Below are 21,884 nucleotides of genomic sequence, written 5' to 3'. Positions count from 1 at the left end.
TCACAAATGAGAGGAAACGCAGGAAGTGGTTACTCAGTGAAGGTCAAGGCTGACATCACGCCTTGACTGAGAACAGTTTCAAATCTGCAACTGATTCACAACTGGAAATCAGGGCTCCTCTGCTCACCCCTCACTTCACAGGCAAACTACAAATCAATACAGTGTCCTGGTCCTAAGGACATCAGTTAAGGTTTGAACTGCCTCACAACCGTAGAAGTGAAACATGGCATCTTCTGTCTTTGCTTGACCACAGTATGGAGAAGCGGAGATTTTGTAAACAGCGCTGTGTGAATTTCTTCTGCTCACAGACATTTACTTCAAAATCATCTTTCACAAGCTACTAAATAAACTTTGCAAAAATGCTTCAAAAAGACAAATGCAGAATAAGATTCAGCACCATGGACAGCTCCACCCAACTCAGCTGCTCAAGAAGCTACAAAAACATTATTTCAAATCTCGCTTTTTCCTTTATGTAGATTTAAAAAGACTTGGTTGTTGAAATAAATTTACATTTATCTGTTTAACCTAAAGTCGTAAGGGGAATAAAACTGATAAAATACTTCCCTTTGCTTAAAGCAGGAACTTAGAAGTCATCATACAGAAATCAATTGTGTCAGACCATATTGTTAACATGGTATGCCATGCTGGTCTGGTATTCACCACTTTATGATGTGAAAGTTAAAATTTAGATAGAAATATATATATATATATATATATATATATATATATATATATATAATTTGTGAGAGAAGAATAGAAACAAAGTTAAAGATTTAAAAATCAGTAGTGAGACCTGCTATGATGTATGTTTCAGAGACTGTGGTCCTGTTGAATAGACAAAAGGCTGGGTTGCAGGTGGCAGAGACGGAGATGGTGAGATTCTGGTCACTACCAAAATGGACAGGATCAGAACTGATCAGATCAGAGGGACAGTTAAGGTGGAGCAGTTTGAAGATGAAGTCAGAGAGGTGAGGTGGAGATGGTTTGGACATGTGTTTGGGGGACAGAGAGTGAACAGATCAGACAAAGGATGTTAGGGATGGAGCTGCCAGGAAAGAGGAGCAGAGGAAGATCTCACAGCAGATTTGTGGATGATGTAAAAGAGGACATGGAGATAGTTGAAGTGAAACCTGTAGAGGCAGCGTATATAGGGTGAGATGGAGGCAGGTGATTTGTTGTGGCGACCCCAAGGATCAGGCAAAGACGAAGAAATGTCTCCATTCTTTCCCTGAGAAAAGGCCATGTGTCGCATGTGCCACACACTCTATTTGGAAATTAAAGCAAAAGCTCAAAATGCTATTGTGCGGCTAGGCTAGTGTAGCACGTAGCTCTTGTGCCTTTCATCATGCAGTATTTGCCCATTGTACGGCTGACAATCAATTCTTTTCTGCCATTTTAATCAACTTGCTAAATAATGACACATAGGCCTTAAAGTTTACCCTGGATTTAATCCTTTAACTTCTTGCACGACTAAAATTGACATTATATTTAATTTGAAGTGCAATTACATAGTTTTGAATAAATATTTAATACGATTCAAAGAACGCTGGCGGTGCCCTGATAAAAGGATTAACATAATTTGATCATTTAAGTGCCCTGGAGATGATCCAGAATGTCTGTGAAACATTTTTCACGGTGATAAACAGGCAACTATAAAAGCAGACTTTCCTCTGCACGGAGAACGTCGTGATGCGTGGGTTTTACAAAATGATTGGAATGCAGTAAGTACAAATGAAATATTACACAAAATATGTTAAATAGTATGTTTGAGTCATGTAAGCAGTTGGATTCTTGAAGGGACTAAAGGATAAAGAGAAGGAGGCAGAGGGAGGCACATGATCTCCTGTGGTAAATCATTACGGACAAATCCAAAGTGATAGGTACTGTATGTGTTATACACAATTTATACGTAGCTTCTCTAAAGGTGTACTGCAGTACCTACGTACATCAGAACACATCAGGAAAACCCCATTTATTGAAGTACAAACTTTCATTATTGCTCAATCCTTTGGAAAAGGAAACAATAAGAATCAAAAATACTTTATTGATCTCCAGATGGAAACTGTTGAGGTTTATGTACCTGCTAAAGCTGTTCTGTCTCCTGATGCTGTAAGATCTGCCTCTAAGTTTGACGTGTTTTGCATTCAGAGATGGTCATTTGCATACCTCAGTCGGCCTTCCTGTGCTCCTAGACCACAAGGTATTTTTTTCCTGGAGCTGCTGCTCACTGGATCTTTGATCTTTCCCAGCGTCGTCCTTTGTGAACCTGTAGGTGAGAACCCCAGTCGGATCAGCAGGGTCTGAAATACTTAGACAAACCATGTCATGACTAAAGCCAGCTTTTCTTAAGCCTGAAGCTCGGGCAGAGATGTTGACTAGATGTTGGCTCTTACGGTCTCTGAATGCTCAGGATTAGAGTTCAGGATTATCTGGAGCAGGGGTGTCAAACTCAAACTCACAGTGGGCCAGAATAAAAATTAGGATGAAGTCATAAGCCAAACTTAATATTTATTGAAAAATTGACGGCAATTGCGCATATTTTCCTTCTCCAGATCTGTAATATAAAATTTTTTCATGTGGAAACAAACCTTCGTTTTGCATCAACATTGAATCTGGAACAACCAAAACTTAATATTATAAACACATGAGAAATTAAATTTGAAATAAAACACCTCAGTGGTATTTGTTTCTTATTATGTCTCCCTATCTCAAGTTCCTTTAAATGAAAATCTTTTTCCACAGGCAAAAAAATATATAATTACACTGTGGGCCCGATTTTGCCCGCAAGCCAGAATTTGACTTGAGGTAAACCGCTGTAATTCTGAAGTTTGAATTTTAAATGTAAGCCCATGCACAGCCACAGGTTTTTGTTTACAGGAGTTGAGTTAAGTGAGCATCTTAATATCTGAGATCCAGTCTAATATATCAGAGTTGCAGATGCTGGACCAATCCTTCTCAACAGGCGTACTCCCCTGACAAGTAATCTAATCTAATCTCAATTTGATTTTAAGTTTCCTGCAGTGACTCGGTGAAGTGACTTGAATTCAAACCTGAAAACAAATGGGACAAGACTTGTAGGTGTCTCAAACTTTCTCAAGTGACTTGGATTAGAAATCCTGGGGACTGATTGTGTAACTCTGTGAACTGAACTCAGGATGAAATGAGAGTTGATCTGGATCTGGGGTTACACTGTATCAGACTGAGAGGGAATGGATCAAGGCCTAAAACCATGTGTGCTGGAGACAGGTTTAGATTCAGGGACCCAGACTTTAAGATTCAATACTGACCCCACTGACACAATCTTGGACTTGGGCTCCAGCCTCCAGCCTTGTCTAGTTCAGGTCTGTTTTTGTCAGTGAATTTGATGTGTGAAAAGGAACTTTCCTGTTCTCACCAGGTTTTGAAGACTTTGGACTCCAGACTCAGAGAGGAACCCTCAGGAATGGTCTATAATGAACATGAAACAAATGTATCCATTTATAGATATTTAAGTTGATTAACAGACTAAAGGTTCAATATCAAATGACGCTCTGATAAGAACTGGCATAAAAACAACCCACCCCCGTGTTTGTCCTTCTCTACGTTGAAGTTGTTTTTCCCTCTGTCTCGACACTCAGGGCATTAATCCAATCAGAACTCTTTGTGGATGAAACCGTCCATGAAGGGTCACAGAGTGACTTTGCAAAGCTGTGGAAGAAAAGACAAGAGGAAAATAAAAATCTGGGTCATGTAATGTAGCGCAGCATCTCCCCTTAGTGGAGATTACAAAGAACTGCAGGAAAAAGACTAGTTAATCCATCTAAATTAGAAAGGTTGGATAGATGACGATGAATAAATAGACTAAAGAGCAATCCAAGATCTAGAAGCACAAGTAATCCCTTTACTTCACTGATAAAATATAACTGAATGAGTGTGTATCCAAATTATACACTCCAGCTCAGTGTAACTATAAATACTTTTGATCAAATGGTAAGATCTGCCATTTAAACACGAATCACTGTCAGATATAAAGATATCTTCATTTGACTAGAACGAACTCCAAAATTGTATGAAATGAGAAACCGTACTGGAGTGGCCTCACTGTCCCCAATGTACAATGTGTAAAATTAGCAACATCTAGTGGTAAGGATACACGCTGCAGCTGAAATCCATCAGGGTTTCTCCCAAACATGATAAATAAATAATAAATAATAAAAATGCAGACGATTTATACACAAACACAAAGTAAATACTACTACTACTAATACTACTGATTTACACTACATACTATTAAATTATTGTCCCTGTTTAGAGAGAGCCAGATATGTGTTATTTGAAATATCTGATCTGAAACCAATAGTCAACTATTGGAACCCTCTCTCACAGCACACCCCACCCCTGACCCTCACTCCAGGTTATTACGTAACATCCCACCAGAGACACAGTGGACAGCGTGGCTGTGAAAGACTGGATCAGGAGTTATGGATTGGACAGAAACGAACACCCAAAGCATCTGATTGGTTCGTGCTGCTGTTCAGCTGTGGTAGTTTCTCAGTCATGAGGCAGAGATCAGAGAACAGTGAGAATCTATTGCTGCACACGTGACCTCAGTGTGGATGGATGAGACCAAAACCAGATTTTTGGAGGCATCACCTGTAACTGATAACTCCTCTAAGACAGTTCTCGCTGTTAATCATGTCATGCCTTCACAGGACACGTTGTAACGTCTTCTTAATTTTAAAAATAATCATAATTCTAGATGCAGTATGTGATTTTGCAAGAACTCAAACTTTGAAGTGGAGTTAAAAAACACGATACAATTATATCAATGGATATATATATATATATGTATGTAAAAATAAATTGAGGAGGCAAAGGCTTTTGTCTGTGGTTAAAAGTTAAATCTGAAATTGTTTTTTTTAAATCACAGGGTAAGCAATTTAATAATTGTTAGAAAGTATTGACGACCTAGTAAAAATGTTAGCGTTAGCTAACGAGGCCAAGGCATTAGATCTATAAAAACCGAAGCCAAAGAAGATTAGAACGTTGCCAAGAATACAGCAAAAACCTCAGAGCTATTCACAAGCATTTGATAGCTCAGCTTGTAAAAATGTTGACAGTAAATGTATTCATTTTGCCAGGGCTAATAGAAAAAAAATTACCTTGAGCTACAAAACAATTACCCAAAAAACAAATTCTACAGGGACATAATAAGGAAGATCATTTTAACCAATAGTTGACAGGACAAAATGTCCGACAATTTATTCCGGTTTCCTCCACAAATACATTCTATTCATCGGACTGCCAGTCGCTCCTGGCCATTCATCCTACAGCAGCCAATTTTGGCTTCAGCTGTATGGCGACAGAGTACAGAGAAGAGATTATTTTTGTCGTCTTACATAAAAAAAAACATTACACAAGAGATAACTGTGTCTTTTGGGGCAACATTAGGTGTCCTGCAGCATTAGGAATTCTGCTGATAATTCCTAATCTTCCTGACAAAAAACCTGAGAGGATTTACGAAATCAAGCTGCCAGGTTTGCCGACACCTCATCAAGCATCGTCAGGGGCTCGACCTCCGGGGTTGTGACCTTTGAGAAGATAGGCTCAGAATTTTCTAATCCCCCTCCAGCTGCTAAAATAAATGACAATGTGTGTGATTTGTGTACGACATGTGTTAAAGGGTAACACACTGATACTGATCTGCTGATGTCAACACTGTTCACAGCAAGAAGATTCCTGCGGCAAATTCTGCAGGAGATAAGACGTACTGTTTGGAATACAGAGGTTGGTGAGGGAAGTTATCACAGCGCAGAAGAAAAGCTGCAAAATATATTAAAAGATAAGTAGGGGAAAATGGAATATTATTTTAAAGAAAATATCTAGTCAAAATAATACTGAAGAAAAATGTACCTCAAATAAAATATATCTCAATTAGATTTAATGGATATATTCTTTGAGGGTAGTCATTATAACATTTTAAAGTTATTATTTATTTATATTTGTATTTATTTATTCATGAATTCATCTTTTATTGCTTAATTCTTTTCAGGGTCACAAGGTTGAGCGTGAGGATGTGGGTGGGCAGTGTAGGACTGGAACCCTGAAGAACAAAGGTCAGACAGCACGCGATGGACTGTGAACGTCCCACAGCCTCATATATATGTAAATGTGTGGTTAAGCACTCTCACACCATACGATTTATTATATCATAACCTGCTTTAACATATGTACTTTATATACTATTTAGTATATATTTTGTATATTGAAATTTACAATTTATATTTATATTTGATATATATGAAAAAACACATATATAACTATATAAGTAAGTGTAAATACAGTATATATATAGTATAGATAATATAAAATAATATAATTAATTATAACTAACATTTATTTACATTTAATTATATAATAACGTATATAATCAATATACAAATATATTTAAATATATTATTTAATATTAATATAAATTTATTAAAATTCATATATATTTTAAAATATATATCAATATAGTGTATATATGAGGCTCATTTCAATAAAATATATTCCATTATCAAGCTTTTGGGGGTGGGTTGGGAGGTTGTTATATTTTTGCTACATTATGGTTGCTTACTACTGCTGTGTATATTTACATAAACATATATACATATACATATAAATGTATCATATATATACATATACATATATACATATACATATATTTATATATACAGTATATACATTTACATGTATATATATACAGTATATACATATAAAACATACAATAATAACATATAACATGTATCTTTAGTTACACAGCCAGTGGGCTGTACACTGACCAATACTGTTGATGGTGTTTAAACTTAATTGTAAAGTTTTATTTATTATAGAAACTAACTTTTCTCTTGAGCAGCCTTAGTTTATCTAGACATTTTTTGGTCTTAAAAGTTGACCTTATTGACAGTGAAAAAGAGAGAGGATTTTTTGGGGGGTGGAGGGTCGGAGGGGTCATGGGGAGGTCTAGGCTCAAACAAAGACAGATTGAAACAGAAAGACAAAACAGTGTTTGGATGAGGAAAAGAAAATGACCTCAGGCTCAAACAAAGAAACAAGCCAAGTTTAGCCAGTGAGACAAATGTATAGTGAGTGTAAGGAGAGTACAGAGAGACAGGTCGGGTTGGCAGAGGAAAAACAAATTCAGGCTGAGACAGTGAGGTGGCTGCAGGCACAGGTTAATTCAGAAGGATGGCATCTGAATGCAGAATGAAGAAGAATCTGGAAACTGGATACACCGAAAAAAAGAAAAGTCTGTGGAGGACAGAGCAGAGTCTGGGATTGTTTGGGGCATGTCCTGCTGCCGGTGATAGGTTTAAGGAAACAGAACATTGAGCTAAGACTCATTAAAAAAGAAGAAGCAGAGGGACGATGTACCAAAATGGAAGGTGACGACATGTATGGTCAGACAAGGGAGGTTAGCTGAATACAGACAAAACATGAGACAGTTCCAACAGAGAAACTGATGAACTGGTTGACAGGAGAAAATAACTAATGAGAGAGCAGTCCAGATAATGAGGAAACAAGATGAATAACAAAAAGGATTTGACATCTCGTGGGATTCTCATTGGTGGGTGGAGGAGGATTACAGGAGCACGGGGTTGGCTGAGAGTGGAGGATGTGGAAGTAGAGAGTAGCCTGTGAGTTTTTTTAGGAGGTGAAGCCTGAAAGATAACAAGCAGATGAAGAGAAATGTTGTATATTTATCAATGTGACCCTCACCTCAGCCGCAGGTTCCAGTGCAGAGACAGGAAGTTACTGTAATTGAAGGACAACCGAGATAATGTTAATACACAAGTTCGTAAACTAAAGCAAAGAAAGTTCTTGTTTTACCTAACAGGTCTTGTTCAGGTCAAGTGTGTTGTGATCAAAAGATAAATAATAGGTGGTATCATTGTATAATGGATAAAGGAAGGACATTTTTAGTTTACTATTATTTTATAATGCAACTAGTCCAGTGGTTCTCAAACTGTGGTACGCGTACCACCAGTGGTACACGAGCACTCTCTAGTGGTACATGGGAAAAATTCATATTTTCACATTTTCAATTGAATAAATCTGAAACATACAATGCACAATTAATACAACACTTAAACATAAACATCTTTCTAAACATTTCTAAACATCTCTCCTGTGGTGGAAGCTAACAGGGAAGGCCTATGCTGCTGTATTCTAATGTTGGTCATCATGGTGGTACTCTGAGAGCTCAGTGTTTTCTCAGGTGGTACAAAAGGTGATCACTGATCTAGTCTATTGCATCTTCAATAAATATTGAAATAACTTAACTTGAAAATAAGACAAACTAATTTAAAATGGTTTGTAAAGCACTAGCAGATCATCCTTGTTCTAACGTAGTGCCCCCCTGAGACTGGAAAACATTTGGGGTAAATGCAGGTGTGAACAAATGAGACAATTTCCTGGAGATGATGATGGAGATCCAGCCTCCATCCTCCGGTTCCTTCATCATCCCGCCTGCTCCACCTACAAAGCCTTCAAATTAAGTTCATAACCATTCAGCTCAGTGTGAGAAAGTGCCTCAACGACCGTGCACTCCAAACTTTTCATCAGAGTTTCCACCAGAGTCACTGTGAACCCTCACTCACATTAAGCATTAGGACACTAAAAGCACAGCTCAGAGTGTTATTGATTTCCTCACTCCTCTCAGGGCCTCTCCACTGATGGTCTAACTCCTCTCCGACACTACTAGCATCACCATCACTGCCGTATGAATGAACTCAATGACCCCCCCCCCCCCCCCCCCAGCATTAATTAATAGCTCTGTGCTTCCTTGTGCTCATCTATTCCCTCAGACTAATTGCTGGCAGGAGCGTCTCAGCTAATCCAATTAAGAGGCCTGAATATTCTCACCGAGTGTCTTCTCAGGCATCGCCACTGAGCATATGTGGGATCCTGCAGGCTGCAGTGTGGGCTGTCGACTTATCTGATCTGAGGAATAAATCCCATTACCAGCTGGATTCTTACTGTATACAGCCAGGCCTTTTGTCTCTGTCCTTTTGACATTTCAAACTACTAAATTGATTATATTGGCCAGATTACAGGACAACTTACTTATATATATATATATATATATATATATATATATATATATATTTCACCATTTTTTATTTCTACAATTAATGTAAATTCATAAAAATATGAAAGAGCTCATAAGGTTCAGCACAGGTTTCCAACAGAGGCAAACATTCCAACTTATCCAGACTTAACCAGACATGAGCAAAACTATGTGGTATGATTTTCTAAATCAGCCTGCCTAACTTCATAGAAACATGATGAACAATGTTATGAACAACATAGAAATTCATTATTTTCTGTAAATATAGTTTAGAAAATGAACACTTTTACAAATGATGGGGACAAATTTCTGAGAACGTTAAGTAAAATGTATACATTTTATTAATATTATTTCACAAACCTATAGTTAACTTTCTGGGGGGTTCTGATGGTTCTGGTAAATATCTCAAATATTTGACGTCAAGACTGTAAAAGAACATCCATCAACGGCTTGTTCTTTGCTAACAAGGACGGGTTGTAGGTTTAACCCAAATGTACAGTATTGGATATTTAAGTATTTGTTAAAGATTATTAGTGGAGGTTAAATACGTACAAAAATAAAAGGTAAAGCTGCTAGGGGTCCACAAAATCAACAATGAAAATATTCTTTATTATTCAAGTAAATTAAAGGTAAAAATTATCAAGGTGCAAAAAATATTCTTTTCTTTCTGGACATTAATTTGTCGAAGTTGAATAAATGATGATAACGAATAGACATCTTTATCTTGCATTAATTGACTGTGTTGCACGAGCGGTCTAGGGCCACACAGTGTCAGTATTTAGCTAATAATGTACTGTGCAGGTTGCGTCATCAGCCTCTAAGCAGCATTTTCATCTGAGACGTTAAGAGGGTAGTTTGAGGAATTAACGGCTGCAGTTAAACTTCTGTTCGTTTGTTTTTTTTTAAGTCAGCAGTGGAGCCGACAGTCAGTCAGTGTCTTCAGAGAATGCGACGTTGTTCACTGACGTAAAAGCTGCTCGTGATGAAGAGGACAAATGTTTAATTTACTAAAGTGACTGTCTGGATGAATTGTTAGGTAGTGGATGACACTGCAGAAAAACAACTGTGTGCTGCAATTAGGATGCGGGCTAGACACGCGCACGCGCACAGAAGGTAGATGCAGTGTTTTTATGTTATTGACTCATTTCTGACCTCTGCCCCTGTCAGATATGAATGATGATTTCAGTTTACCTTTGTGTTCTTTACTGCAGCTACTGGGCTGCAGCCACACAGAGGCTAATTAGCCAGGTTAACTAACCCTCTGATTACACACCGCAAGCTTTTCTTGCACAGCATCACTTGAATTAATGACGTAAGTTGATTAGGAGCCTGAACTGATAAAACTGGGAAGAACTCACGTTCCCACCACCTGGTGACATGGGAAGGTTAGAAAAATGTAAAGTTAAATACTTTATATTAACAGTTGTAAATCTTATTTTCTTAACAGGTTCCTTTGTGTTAGAAAAATACTTTTTTTCTGAGATTACTGTTCATGCACCATTGACTTCAACAAATTGATGATGAGACTTTGGGAATAAGTTTAAAAACCATTTTATATTGTTATATTTTAGTCAATATTTAATGCATCTTGGGTGTAGATATGATTTAATGTACTATATAAACATATAACAACAATTAAATGCCAGATTATTAAGTGCTGTGATGTGGATCGATTGTAAAGGTCAGGAGGACAGAAGATGAAAATACATCCGTGTTGCTGGAATATTTTACTTAAGCAGAGGTCAGGCTCTGTAATGGTTTGGGGCTGGATTTTGCTCTTTGGTCAAGCCTAAGACTATGCAGTCTATTGAGCAATTGTGTACCTTTTTTGAACATGTAAAACTTTTTGTTTATAAAACTTTTCTTGAGTTCTTTTTTTCCCCTCATACTAATCTTGTTCTGGCAGTTTTCTGGCTCAAACCTGCGTCCACCGCCTTCTCTACTCATTAATAGTTCGGACAAAGTGCTGTTTTGTAAAATATGATATTGCAGACCCTTTCCCACTGGCCTTTGTGCAGCACTCATTAACTTCATTTTCTAACAATGATCCTAATAGTCTGTAATGATGCTGCAGTGCTGCTGTGTGATCATGTGCAGTTACCACTGCTTCATCACAGCAGGAGATAATGTGATATTCCAGTCCCACTTTGGAGGACAGCCAGAGTGTATTAGTGTGAACGCAGCCCACAGCGCCCACTCTTGGTCATTATGTACAGATATTTGAGCTAAATTATCTTTTGATTTAGTTCCAACTCAGTGCAACTAGCTGGAAGAAGGAAAACCCTTTGGCATTCTTCACCTTTGCTTTGCCCTTTTATAATTTGTTTTCCCCTCTTTTTTGGCTCTAGGAGCAAAAACATTTTTTTATCATAATTTAACAAATGTGTTATCTATGACTTTTCCGTGGGACTGGTATCGACAGTTTTGTACAACAGCAGGTGGCATTTTATTATTACCAAAATATTACATCTCAGTTTCCTTTGGTTTAGAACAGTCCACAGGAGATAATAGTCATTATCTGGCACTAGATCATTTCTAATTCAAAATAAAATAAAATCAGGAAAGTTATTTGACTAATATATTTTGTCACATTTGTGACTTTGAACTACAAATGGTTCTTGGAATTCAGACCTAAATCTAGGAAAATTGAGTGGGATCTTGAGATACTGTCATTTATTGGCCGTTCACTTTATGTGGAGGATAAAAAAAAATTAGAAAAATTACATGATTTTTAGTAAAGAAAAAAGAGAAATATATATGTTATGTTTTTTATAGCCCTTAATTTTAAAGTTCTTATTCATGTTCACTAGTCTGAAAAACATTCCTCTGATCCTCCTCAGTACTTTCCAGTATATTTTTAACACACACACAAAAAACACCTGACAAAACAATGATAAAACACGAGGCTGTGCAGTTTATCACGAGTGGTGAAATGGAACACCCACACACACGAGCCATAACATATTCATATACAGATGGTGTCATGGTGACATGACTCCCGTGAAGCATGGTTGTTGGTTCATCCAACAAGAAAACAAATAGGTGGTGAAGAGAGAAATCAATGAGGTGAGACTCTCAGATCAATCCTGTGGTTGCTGCTGTGCTGCTGGCTTCCATTTTCTCAACTCTTATACACATACACACACATATACACCGGACACACACACAACCCCAAACTCATTCAGGGCGACAAAGACTAAACATGTCGCTGCCTGCACAGTGAAATCTGCATTCTTCAAAACTGTCATCTCCTCAATCTCACTCTGACAGTAATGATCCTGAGACGACGCCATTTTGGGAGATGCAATTTAAAGAAAAAATGAGTTTGTGGAGAGGGGAGGCAAGGAGCACAAGGAGAAGGAGGACGACGACAAATGTCTCGGTGTGTAAGGAGGAGGAGGGAAACAAATCCAGATGGTGGGAGAGCAGAGGAGGAGGAAGAGAAGAAGGACGGTTTGCTCTGAATCATTAGTTCAATCGGAGCGCCGGCGTTCCAGGACTAATTGAGCATGAGTGTAAGCCATGGGTGGGTCGGCCCACGGAAAGCTGCTGGCGTCAGCACCAGCAGGTGGGCGTTTGAGAAAGGCCGAGTTGGCAAAACAGAGCCGGAAGGAAATCTCTGGAGTTTAACAGGATGCATCAGTCGTTAGTTAAACCGAAGCAATTAGAAGTTTAACATCTGCACCTGCACAAAACAACCACCGGTCAAAACAACGTCACCCACCAGTGACTAGCCTTTAATTCTACTGACAGGAATATTGCCTGAGTGAGAGTTTGATGCCACAGAAACCACCAGATCATCAGCTCACACTCATGCTGTCACCTGCAGATCGTGTTAACTGACGTCCGGACAATGATGACATCATCATTTCGCTCAGTAAAAAGTGAAGCCAACAGGCATTTTTGTTTAGGATTTGACAGGAGCAGCGCTTTGGTGGAAGTCGTGAAGTGGTTTTTAGCGTGTGGTTACAGCTGGGGTGTGTGAGGTCAGCTGCTCACATTGTGCGTGAAGTGCTTTTCACACATGTTAAAGGGGCAATTCATTTTTTTTTTGGAATGGGTCTAGAGCCAGGAAACAGATACATTTGGACTTCCTCTTAGTTGTCAGAAAATGTGACACGGACGCAACAAATTAGCTCTTTGTGAAATTCGTACCTGCTTTACACTGTGGCCCGGTATTCTCGGTTAATGAAATTCATCCAACATTTGGGTAATTTTAAGACGGCATGGTGTCTCAGTGTGGTGTCTTAGTTTCTCTCACTCGGCTGTGTGTGTACTGCTGTGTGTTACACTCACCTCTACTCCTCCTGCTCTCAGCTGACACACGTGCAAAAGCACACTTAACGTACGGCTTGGGAAGAGGAACTAGAGAGAGAAAGGGAGAGAGTAAGGGAGAGAGAGGTTAGGGAGAGCTCCGATCTTTTACTTCAAAGGTTCAACGCATCAGTAGCAGTGATTATTAAAGAAAAGAAAATCCACTCAGATGTGGGATACAGTAAGTAGATGTAAGGTGCATATGTAGAAGTATGTAGGAGTATAAGTAAAATAAGGAGTATGAGTCACATTTGGGTATATTTGTACTCTGTAATACTTTGTATTGTTTGTATTTTCTGAAAATAAGCTCCGGTCGAGTCCACACCAGACTTGAACTCAATTTACAAACACTGCAATCAGACATGACAAAGGCTCCAGCTCTCAGTACAGGAACATAAGAAGTGATGGAGACTGACTTTGAGATAAACAAACACCGTGTTGAAGGTTGAACCTCATCCCTGCAAAGTGACTTTGGATGGATTCGTGTCCCATGATCAATGAGACGCTGATTGCGTGTCATTGGATTTTCATTTATTGCTGCTTTCACAACACTCGCTGTTCTCTGACTTAATTCTTATTTAAAGACATTAAGCCGTAGAGAAAACAACATGGAATTCATGTGAGTCTGAATAACAAGTGCGTGGCACTACTACAGAAAGAGTCCTTTCTGTACAAGAAAGGTAAAATAAGAATAAACTTGGAATGAAACTTATTGACAAATGGAAGAAATGAAAAAATACTGTCTGTTTGGCCTGTAATTGTTGCTTTTCTCTATTAGAAAAGAAACACCGACTTTAGCTTCCTGTTGAAAATGATTTTTTTTTTTATTTCAGGATGAAGCTGACACAACACTTTTGTAGAGTAAAGTATACTTTAAAAAATGAGTTTTATGGTGAACGCCTGCCTTGATATTGGAGTTCTTCTGGGAGTGATCTTTTTCACTGAGAGCTTCCTTTCTTTACTTCTCCTTGGCACGATAAAAACAATGGCACTTAAAAAGTAGCAGAAAAGGAAACTTTGTTCTTATTGTGCTTGTTGTTACATTGGAGTAAGAGTTTTAATAAACGAGAGCTCCTCTCATTAATGCATCACTCTCCTCCTATCTTCCTCTTCCTCTCTAATCACCTGGTGAACACTTCTGTTGTCTTCAGAGTTTTCCACCTCTGCCTCTGAGTGCAGTTAACCGGGCTGATCACTCAGCAGGTCATGGGTTTATTGTCCCTGTGACGCGTACTTCCGCAAGCAATTTGTCAGCTGAGCAATAAAAGCCATGGAACTGCTTTAATCTGTACGGAGTCAATACGGCAGGTGGCGAAAAGAAACGTGGCAGTGGTGGTGGTGAGAAAACGGACAGGTATCGACTGAGTATCGATTACTCTCATAGAGTATTGATACTAATTAATGAATGAATAAAGTGCATGTCTCACCTGCACATCATCACCCCTCACCCCGCACTTCACCGGTAAAGTAACATTGAGGACAGGGACCCCATGTGATCAAGTCCACATATAGGTTCAGGTTTAGGGTACTAATATTTTATGGAAAAAAGATAATAAAGTTGGTATATGACCAGTATACTGTATGCCATGCATATTATCAGTGTTTTCTTTTAAATCCCACACTATATATTATATAGGTATCAAAAAAATTGCCAAAAAAGCAATTGCTATTACATCAAATCATAGCTTCTGGTATCACCCATCACTATTGGCTATGGCAGAAGCAAAAGATATTGAGATTTGCTCTGAGTCCGACTATAGACTAGAGATAAAGTTAGAGAGACAAGGCCTAGCCTAGTTCTTTCTCTGACACACTAAATATCTGATAAAACAGCTGTATCTTCTTAGGAACATATTGCATTTTACTTGTGATGATATTGTGAGCAAGTGCAAGAGCCAAAACCTGCAAAAAAACTCTTGACCAATCGTCTTAGTTACACCACTAGCTACATTAGAAGAGGGTGATGCCTGCCTCACTGTATTTACTCAACAGTAGGGGAGGTAAAGTTTGTCTGTCTGTCTCTGCTGTCTCAGAAAATTATATGTTATAATTGTTTACACAGTAAAGATGGTGAAACACCTATATATATTTTTTTTTTTTTTCTCCTGAGAAATTTGACCTAGCAGCATCAGAGCCGACACATCGATCCAGTCTCCTCCTCTCATGGCAGAGAAAAAAGAAAGAAGGCCTTTGCTTGTTGGAAGATACTCTCTAAAAATACAACTTTGAGGGCCGCCTGTGTTTATAACGGGAAACTCTAGTAGATCGATTTTTTGGGGGTGTTTTCTTATTAATAAAGGTCAGACATAAGAGACCGGGTTTAGATTACCCTCCAAGAAATAGTGTGCTATAAATATGATATAAATAGATGATGTTGTTTTCTCTGTTACTATGGCCACGGTCGTTGCTGCTCCACCGATTCACATGCAGATTGAGCTGGAGCTGACTGGAGGCTCCAGGACTGGTTGTACTGGGGGGATTTCCAGCTGGCTGTGACTGGACTGAGGTGGAAGGGGTGGGACTGCAGACTGAAGGAGGTGCTGATGTGATAAGATGAGGGGAAAATGGGGCGAGATGTTCTGGTGAGGACAGGTGCTGGTGGGGAGGGGGGGGGACCAGGTTATGGCAGGCCGTGAGAGTGTAGGCACAAATGAGTCTGTGTGCGAAATCAGAGTCCACGTGAAACAGACAAGCACAGGTGGGTCCTTGTCTCTGGGCGAAAGTGTCAGAACTGCTGAGTCGAAGCCCACGGCTCTGCCTGAATGCACTGGATTAAACCAGTAACAGACGAGCATGCAAGCACACACACACACCCACACACGCGGTGTGTACGGTGTCTCCGTGTGCACCAGCCGTGCACACTCTGACCTCTGAGTGCCCTTACTGCACAGAGCAGTGTCTGATCCTCACCACACAGTCAGCACACATACTGTACAACGAGCCACTGTATTAGAACTGTAATCCTCATTTATGTATAAATCCGGGGATTTTAACTTCACAATCCATGACCCACATAAGACAAAAATGAAAACAAGCCGTTTGAAAGCTTTGTATTTTTCCTAAATTCATATTGACACAAACAAGACTCACGTCTCTGTTAAACTAAAAATACACATTTTTGGTCTCTTGTGTGTCTGTTCTTGCTGACACAGTGTGATAATCTCTGTGTTCAGATACTGATGTTTCACTTGCTTATATATTCAGCATCCATAAATAATAAATCCGTCCATCTACCCATCCATCTATCGGTCTATCTGTCCGTCCATCCTTATGTCCATCCATCTGTCCATCCATCCATCCATCTCTCTAAAACAGGTTGGGAAATACTGGCTTAAAATACAGATAAAGTATTTCATTTTTGGATATCGTCAGAGTCTATGAGTCATTTTTGTGTCTTTCTATTTCCAGGACAGAATTCCAGCAGGATATTCTGGAGCGATAACAACTCTGGGCTGGCACAGGACACAATCTTCGGCCAGCACCAGATAAGTAAAGAAGGACATGAGAGACTAGAGTGTTGGTGCTACTGTTTTTTTCAAGGTTTCACCACATCCTTGGTCGTGTTCTGTTCCTTCGTGTCATGTTTTCTTTGTTACTGGATAAACATGCATATGAATCACCTGATGAAACCTCAGTCCCTGTCCTGAATTACCCCTGCAGACACACACTCTCCAGTATTTGTGCCACGACTTAGTTCTGTCCTGATGCTGAGGCTCAAACAGTCCAGTCTGTTTGTGTTTGTGTTTGTGGTGCAGAGCATCGATTCAGCAGGTTTATGGCTTTCAATTACAGCAACTGATGCTGTCAGAAAATCAGAAGGGCTGCCAGAGGATGGTCTTTTTCAATTTTATTACATTAAAAAAAAATCTGTTTATGGATAATATAGAACATCAACCTCTAAAAGTCGTGACAAAGGAAAGGCATGGATCAGCTGCAGACTGGATTAGAAGTTATGCTAGGAGCTGGACTTTAGAAAAAAAAAACATAATTATAAACTACAGTAACATCAAACAGAAACATACCAAAATATATAAATTAAAGATACACAGCCAATCAATCAATCCAGTTTCAATTCCACCTCAAACTCCTAGTCCTCTGCTGACCAAGCAATGAACAGCAGCGGGTGAAGCTCCGCCCATTAAAATGCACAGCAGCAGAAAATAAAATATAATTAAACCAAACTGTTATTTAACTGTTCAACTGCTAAAAATGGATAATTAATTTATTTTCACTGCATGTTTTCACCAGTGTACACACTTTTCTGTTTTTTTTTTTTCTGGGATATTTAATATTCCGTATTATTTGAAGTGTGCAGAGGTTGTAACCAAATAACCAAAAGTGTGATCTGGTGCTTTACACAGCCTTCATTAGAGCTGGTAAATACACGGACAAACTGAAGGAGCAAATTCCCCTCCATTAAACAATTTGATCCCTCTTAATTTTGCTTAATCATCCCAGTAAGTGGAAGCTAAATACGGCTTCAGTAGCAGCGCAACGTACTATTTAGGAGCATCTTCTGATATTTGCACAGAAATCCCACCAAAGAGGCGCTTACATTGGCGTGGAAATATTTATCTGATGAAAATAAATAAGAAAGATGAAGTGTAATTCTTACATGCCAAGGGGAGAGGGAGAGAGAGGGTGAGAGAGAGAGAGAGCGCGAAGTGGGCTCTCTCCTGCAGAAGCCTTCACTGTGCTGTGTCTGCGCTGTTTGTTTTTACTGTAAACCCTGGGATGGCAGCTCGCCCAGGAGGTTTGGAGAAGGACTCAAAGACCACAAACCACCAAAGATTTGGGGGCTTTTAAACGCACCGTAAACACTGGGGAAGGAGCTCACGTACTGTAGCTGCAGCACACACTCACAGAGACCCCCCACCCCGTCCCCCCCCGCCAACAAAATCCTTTTTTTTTTTTTTTACCCTTTTTCTCGTAAATGCCTTCAGTGAGAAGTGTTCAACATTTCTCAATCTGATTCGCCTCCACTGCCTTTTTTTCAGGACCAGTTCCATGAAAGAGGCCTTTTTATGCCGGGAGGCCAAATTACAGTTGTTATATGGTGTCAGCGCTGCCAAGAACATCACAGGGTTCAGTCCTCCTCACAAAGATCTTCTCAGCAGAATGAATGAACAGAGTGGACAGAGGCAGAGTGGATAAACAGTCAGGAGAATTACAACAACATCGGCAACAACAAGTGTGCCCACTGAGGAGTAAAGCGGGGCTGCTTGTTAGTTTACACAGTGCCACTGGTTTTGCTCAAAATCAGCAGTGGATCTGAAGTGACCTACATCTGAGCGCAGCAGAGACTCCGTGGTCTATTCAGATCTCATTAACAACGGCTTGGCAAACATCTGGCTCTGCAGAAACGCGGACCACAAGGCTTCACTTGACAGGAGAGATCTGCGTGTTACATTATATAAAAAAAGAGGAAAATAAAGAGGAAAGGATTCGGGATGAGGAAGGTAACTGGGGGGCTATATACAAGGTTGAAAATCCATTTGGTTAGATAAGATGGTCCAGGAATGGATGGAAGGCCCAGCTGATCTACATGCTAATGTGTCACTGGGCAAGACATCTAACTACAGACTGCTTGTAGTGGTAGTGTTGCATTAAAGATGAACATGAATATATATATATATTCTTACATATATATATATATATAGACAATGGATGTTCATAGGTAAAAAAAAACTCATTATTCTGCGAATTCTTTTGTGTTTTTTTATACCAGCACATCATGGGTCTACATGCCAGTGTGTCCATTGAAAACCACTTTGTAGGTCTGTAAGTGGATGCTAATAATGCATGACACACATCATGCTGACAAAAACCCCTAAATATGTACATAAAAATGAGTGTGTGACTCAAACCCAGACACTTCATCCCAGATTCTCTTTATCCGTCTCTTTTCTGCAGCACTCTCTACCATTAGAATAAAATAACTTGGATCTCCTCGGTGTTTCGCATCTTATCTTTCCCCAGACCGTTGCAGAAAAATCGCTCTACTGACTGTTTGTCTGATGGCTGTTACTGAGTCCCGTCATCCACAAACCATTAACAACACAAAGAGCAGTCATCGAGTGGTTTCTGTGAACATTAATGACTTCTTCTGCTCCTGTCCTCGCTGCCATAACAATGAACTACATGATGTGTTTTCAGGCTGACAAAGTAAAAATCCCACAGCCTGGAATTCTCCTCCTCTTCTTCTTCCTCCTCCTCATCATTATTATTGTTATTATTACTACAAACTGTATTTAATGGTATTGACTCTGGCAACCAGAACTTGATATTTTCACGTCTGCTGCTTCACATGGCAGCCACAGCCGATAAGATCAGAATATATAGCTGTGTTTTCCACCAATCAGAGTTTCCAAACACAATATTACAGCAACATTAAAACCGTCATCGTGACATGGAGCGAGAATCAAGAATCTTCCTTATTCTGCAGATCTTATGTGCACTGAGTAAAGATCAACATGAGGTTCAGAGGGAACTTTGGAAGCTGGGACATTGACTTCAACCTAAGACTTGGACAAGGACAAGGACACGTGCTCTGAAACTGAAACATCCGTGTTTTTCCAGGCAGAGGGACAGAAGAGGTAAAAAAAAGCAAACAAACAATCGTGACAGTGATGATTTCTGTCACGTCTCCATAGTGAAATATGAGGAGACCTTCTCTCTGCAGCCTTTTCAGGACAGACATAATGAATTGTGATGCCAGCTGTCAGTGTGCTGCAGACGTGGGGAATAGAAAGTCATTTTCAGGCACAGACTCTGATTTTGATAATAGCTTTTTTTTTTTCTTTCGGGCCAGTAAGTTGAGGGTACAGCGCAGAGGGTCACGCTGGAAACTGACAACACAAGAAGTGATTTAAAGAGGTAAAAAAAGAACGGAGTCACTGGTCAGACGGATTACAAAGGTAAAGGACCGTGTACTGTAATAGGAAAATGTTTTTTTTTTCTCTGTCAGTCCCACCGTGCCGTTTTCTTAGCCTGTTTTTAAAAGAGCGTCAGAAATGTCCAGGTCAGAGTCAATAATTGGATTTGAGTTCAGATATTTTTTCAGCAGATTGTCTCTCTGTTGTGAGAAAATTCACAGGGAAAAAAACTGATTGAAAACAAATGCCAAGATGTACTTGAACATTGCACAATATTAAAGTAGTGTTTTCAGAAAATAGGAGAAAACAGAACGGTTTTGTTGTGAAGATAGAGGAGGAATTCAGTAAAATTACAAACTATTCCTCCTGACATGACAATATCTTTCTTTCTTTCATGGAACATCTAGACATTATTTCTTAGTTTTCTGACAAATACTTTATGTATTTATTTACTTTAACTTTTTTATTTAAGACTGTATTTCTATATTTCTCACTCTTAATTATAAACTTTGGGTAAAATTTCCCCTCGTCTTTCAACTTTTAATTATTCTTTTCATTTTCCTCTGGATTCTTGGCCTTTAGATTTTTCTTCTACAGACGTCTTATAATCTTCTGTGTTCAAATCTTCTTACCTTTCATTCAATTATCATTCCAAATATCTTGCCATTCCTTCCTTCCTTCCTTCCTTGTTTGACGGGTCACTAAACACATCCTCCTTCACCACCTGACCTCCCGCCTCACTCCTTTCCCTAAAGGTGACATGGACAGAAGATGAAGTTAATGTGGTCAAACCTTTTCCCTCTCCAGGCTGAGCAGCTGTCAGGAATCACTGGACGTAGAGTCAAATAAACCTGTTGTCTATAACGACTGACCGTTGAGTTTGTTTGTTCATTACATCCACAGACCACTGAAAATGGACCGACGGTAAAAGGACTTTTCCTCGTGTTGTCATCAAATCTATTGACCGACACATATCAACAATATTGACATCAGTGGAGGCTCACTTCCATCAGAGCTCATTCAACAGCAGCTGCCGTCAGAATGGAAACATGAAATCAGCCTAAAAAAAGGAAGAAGGCAGCAGAGAGAGGCTGCTGTTTCTAGGAATCCAATAATTATACTGGAGCTAATCACTGCCCATTATCCCGCCTGGGATTCTTTCTCCTATATGTACGTCACTCACTCATCTCCTCCTAAACACACACACACACACACATGCAGGCTGACAACTCTCTAATACACTGCAGGATAATTGCTTTAACAAATCAATAGCTCGTCATTAGAGGGAACCGTTTTGGCTAAAAGGTCAATCTCAGCACCATCACTGTCCTTCCACTGTATATATAAACAGGATGTCATCACTTTGACTGAATACTGTCTCCCACAGGGCAACGTTACATTTACATAAGAACAACACATCACAGAGAGGGGGCGTTACAGTAACGTCAGCTCCATAAAGCTGCTCTGATGGTCGCGTCACTGTTTGAATTGAATTTTCGTACAGTGATCAGACCGCGGCCCTCGTCTTCACTCTCACCACATTAACTTGTTGAGTGAACTCATTAAAACTGAACTGGAAGATCCTGGATCAACAACATCTCTCA

The 21,884-nt window shown here is 39.3% G+C and overlaps 1 long non-coding RNA gene across 1 annotated transcript; it reads right to left on the bottom strand.

Moving 5' to 3' along the window:
- Window positions 1-1,717: 1,717 nt before the first annotated feature.
- On the bottom strand, window positions 1,718-3,644 carry LOC112487896 (uncharacterized). Its single transcript, XR_003051418.1, has 3 exons — window positions 3,561-3,644; window positions 3,395-3,447; window positions 1,718-2,266 (listed from the first exon to the last, which is right to left on the bottom strand). It is a non-coding gene; the product is annotated as an uncharacterized LOC112487896 (long non-coding RNA).
- Window positions 3,645-21,884: the final 18,240 nt, after the last annotated feature.

Source organism: Cynoglossus semilaevis, chromosome 13 (genome assembly GCF_000523025.1).
Source record: "Cynoglossus semilaevis isolate Cse_v1.0 chromosome 13, Cse_v1.0, whole genome shotgun sequence".
Classification (NCBI taxonomy): Eukaryota; Metazoa; Chordata; class Actinopteri; order Pleuronectiformes; family Cynoglossidae; genus Cynoglossus; species Cynoglossus semilaevis.
The sequence above is the reverse complement of the archived record's forward strand: the minus strand, read 5'-3'. Positions and strand labels throughout refer to the sequence as shown.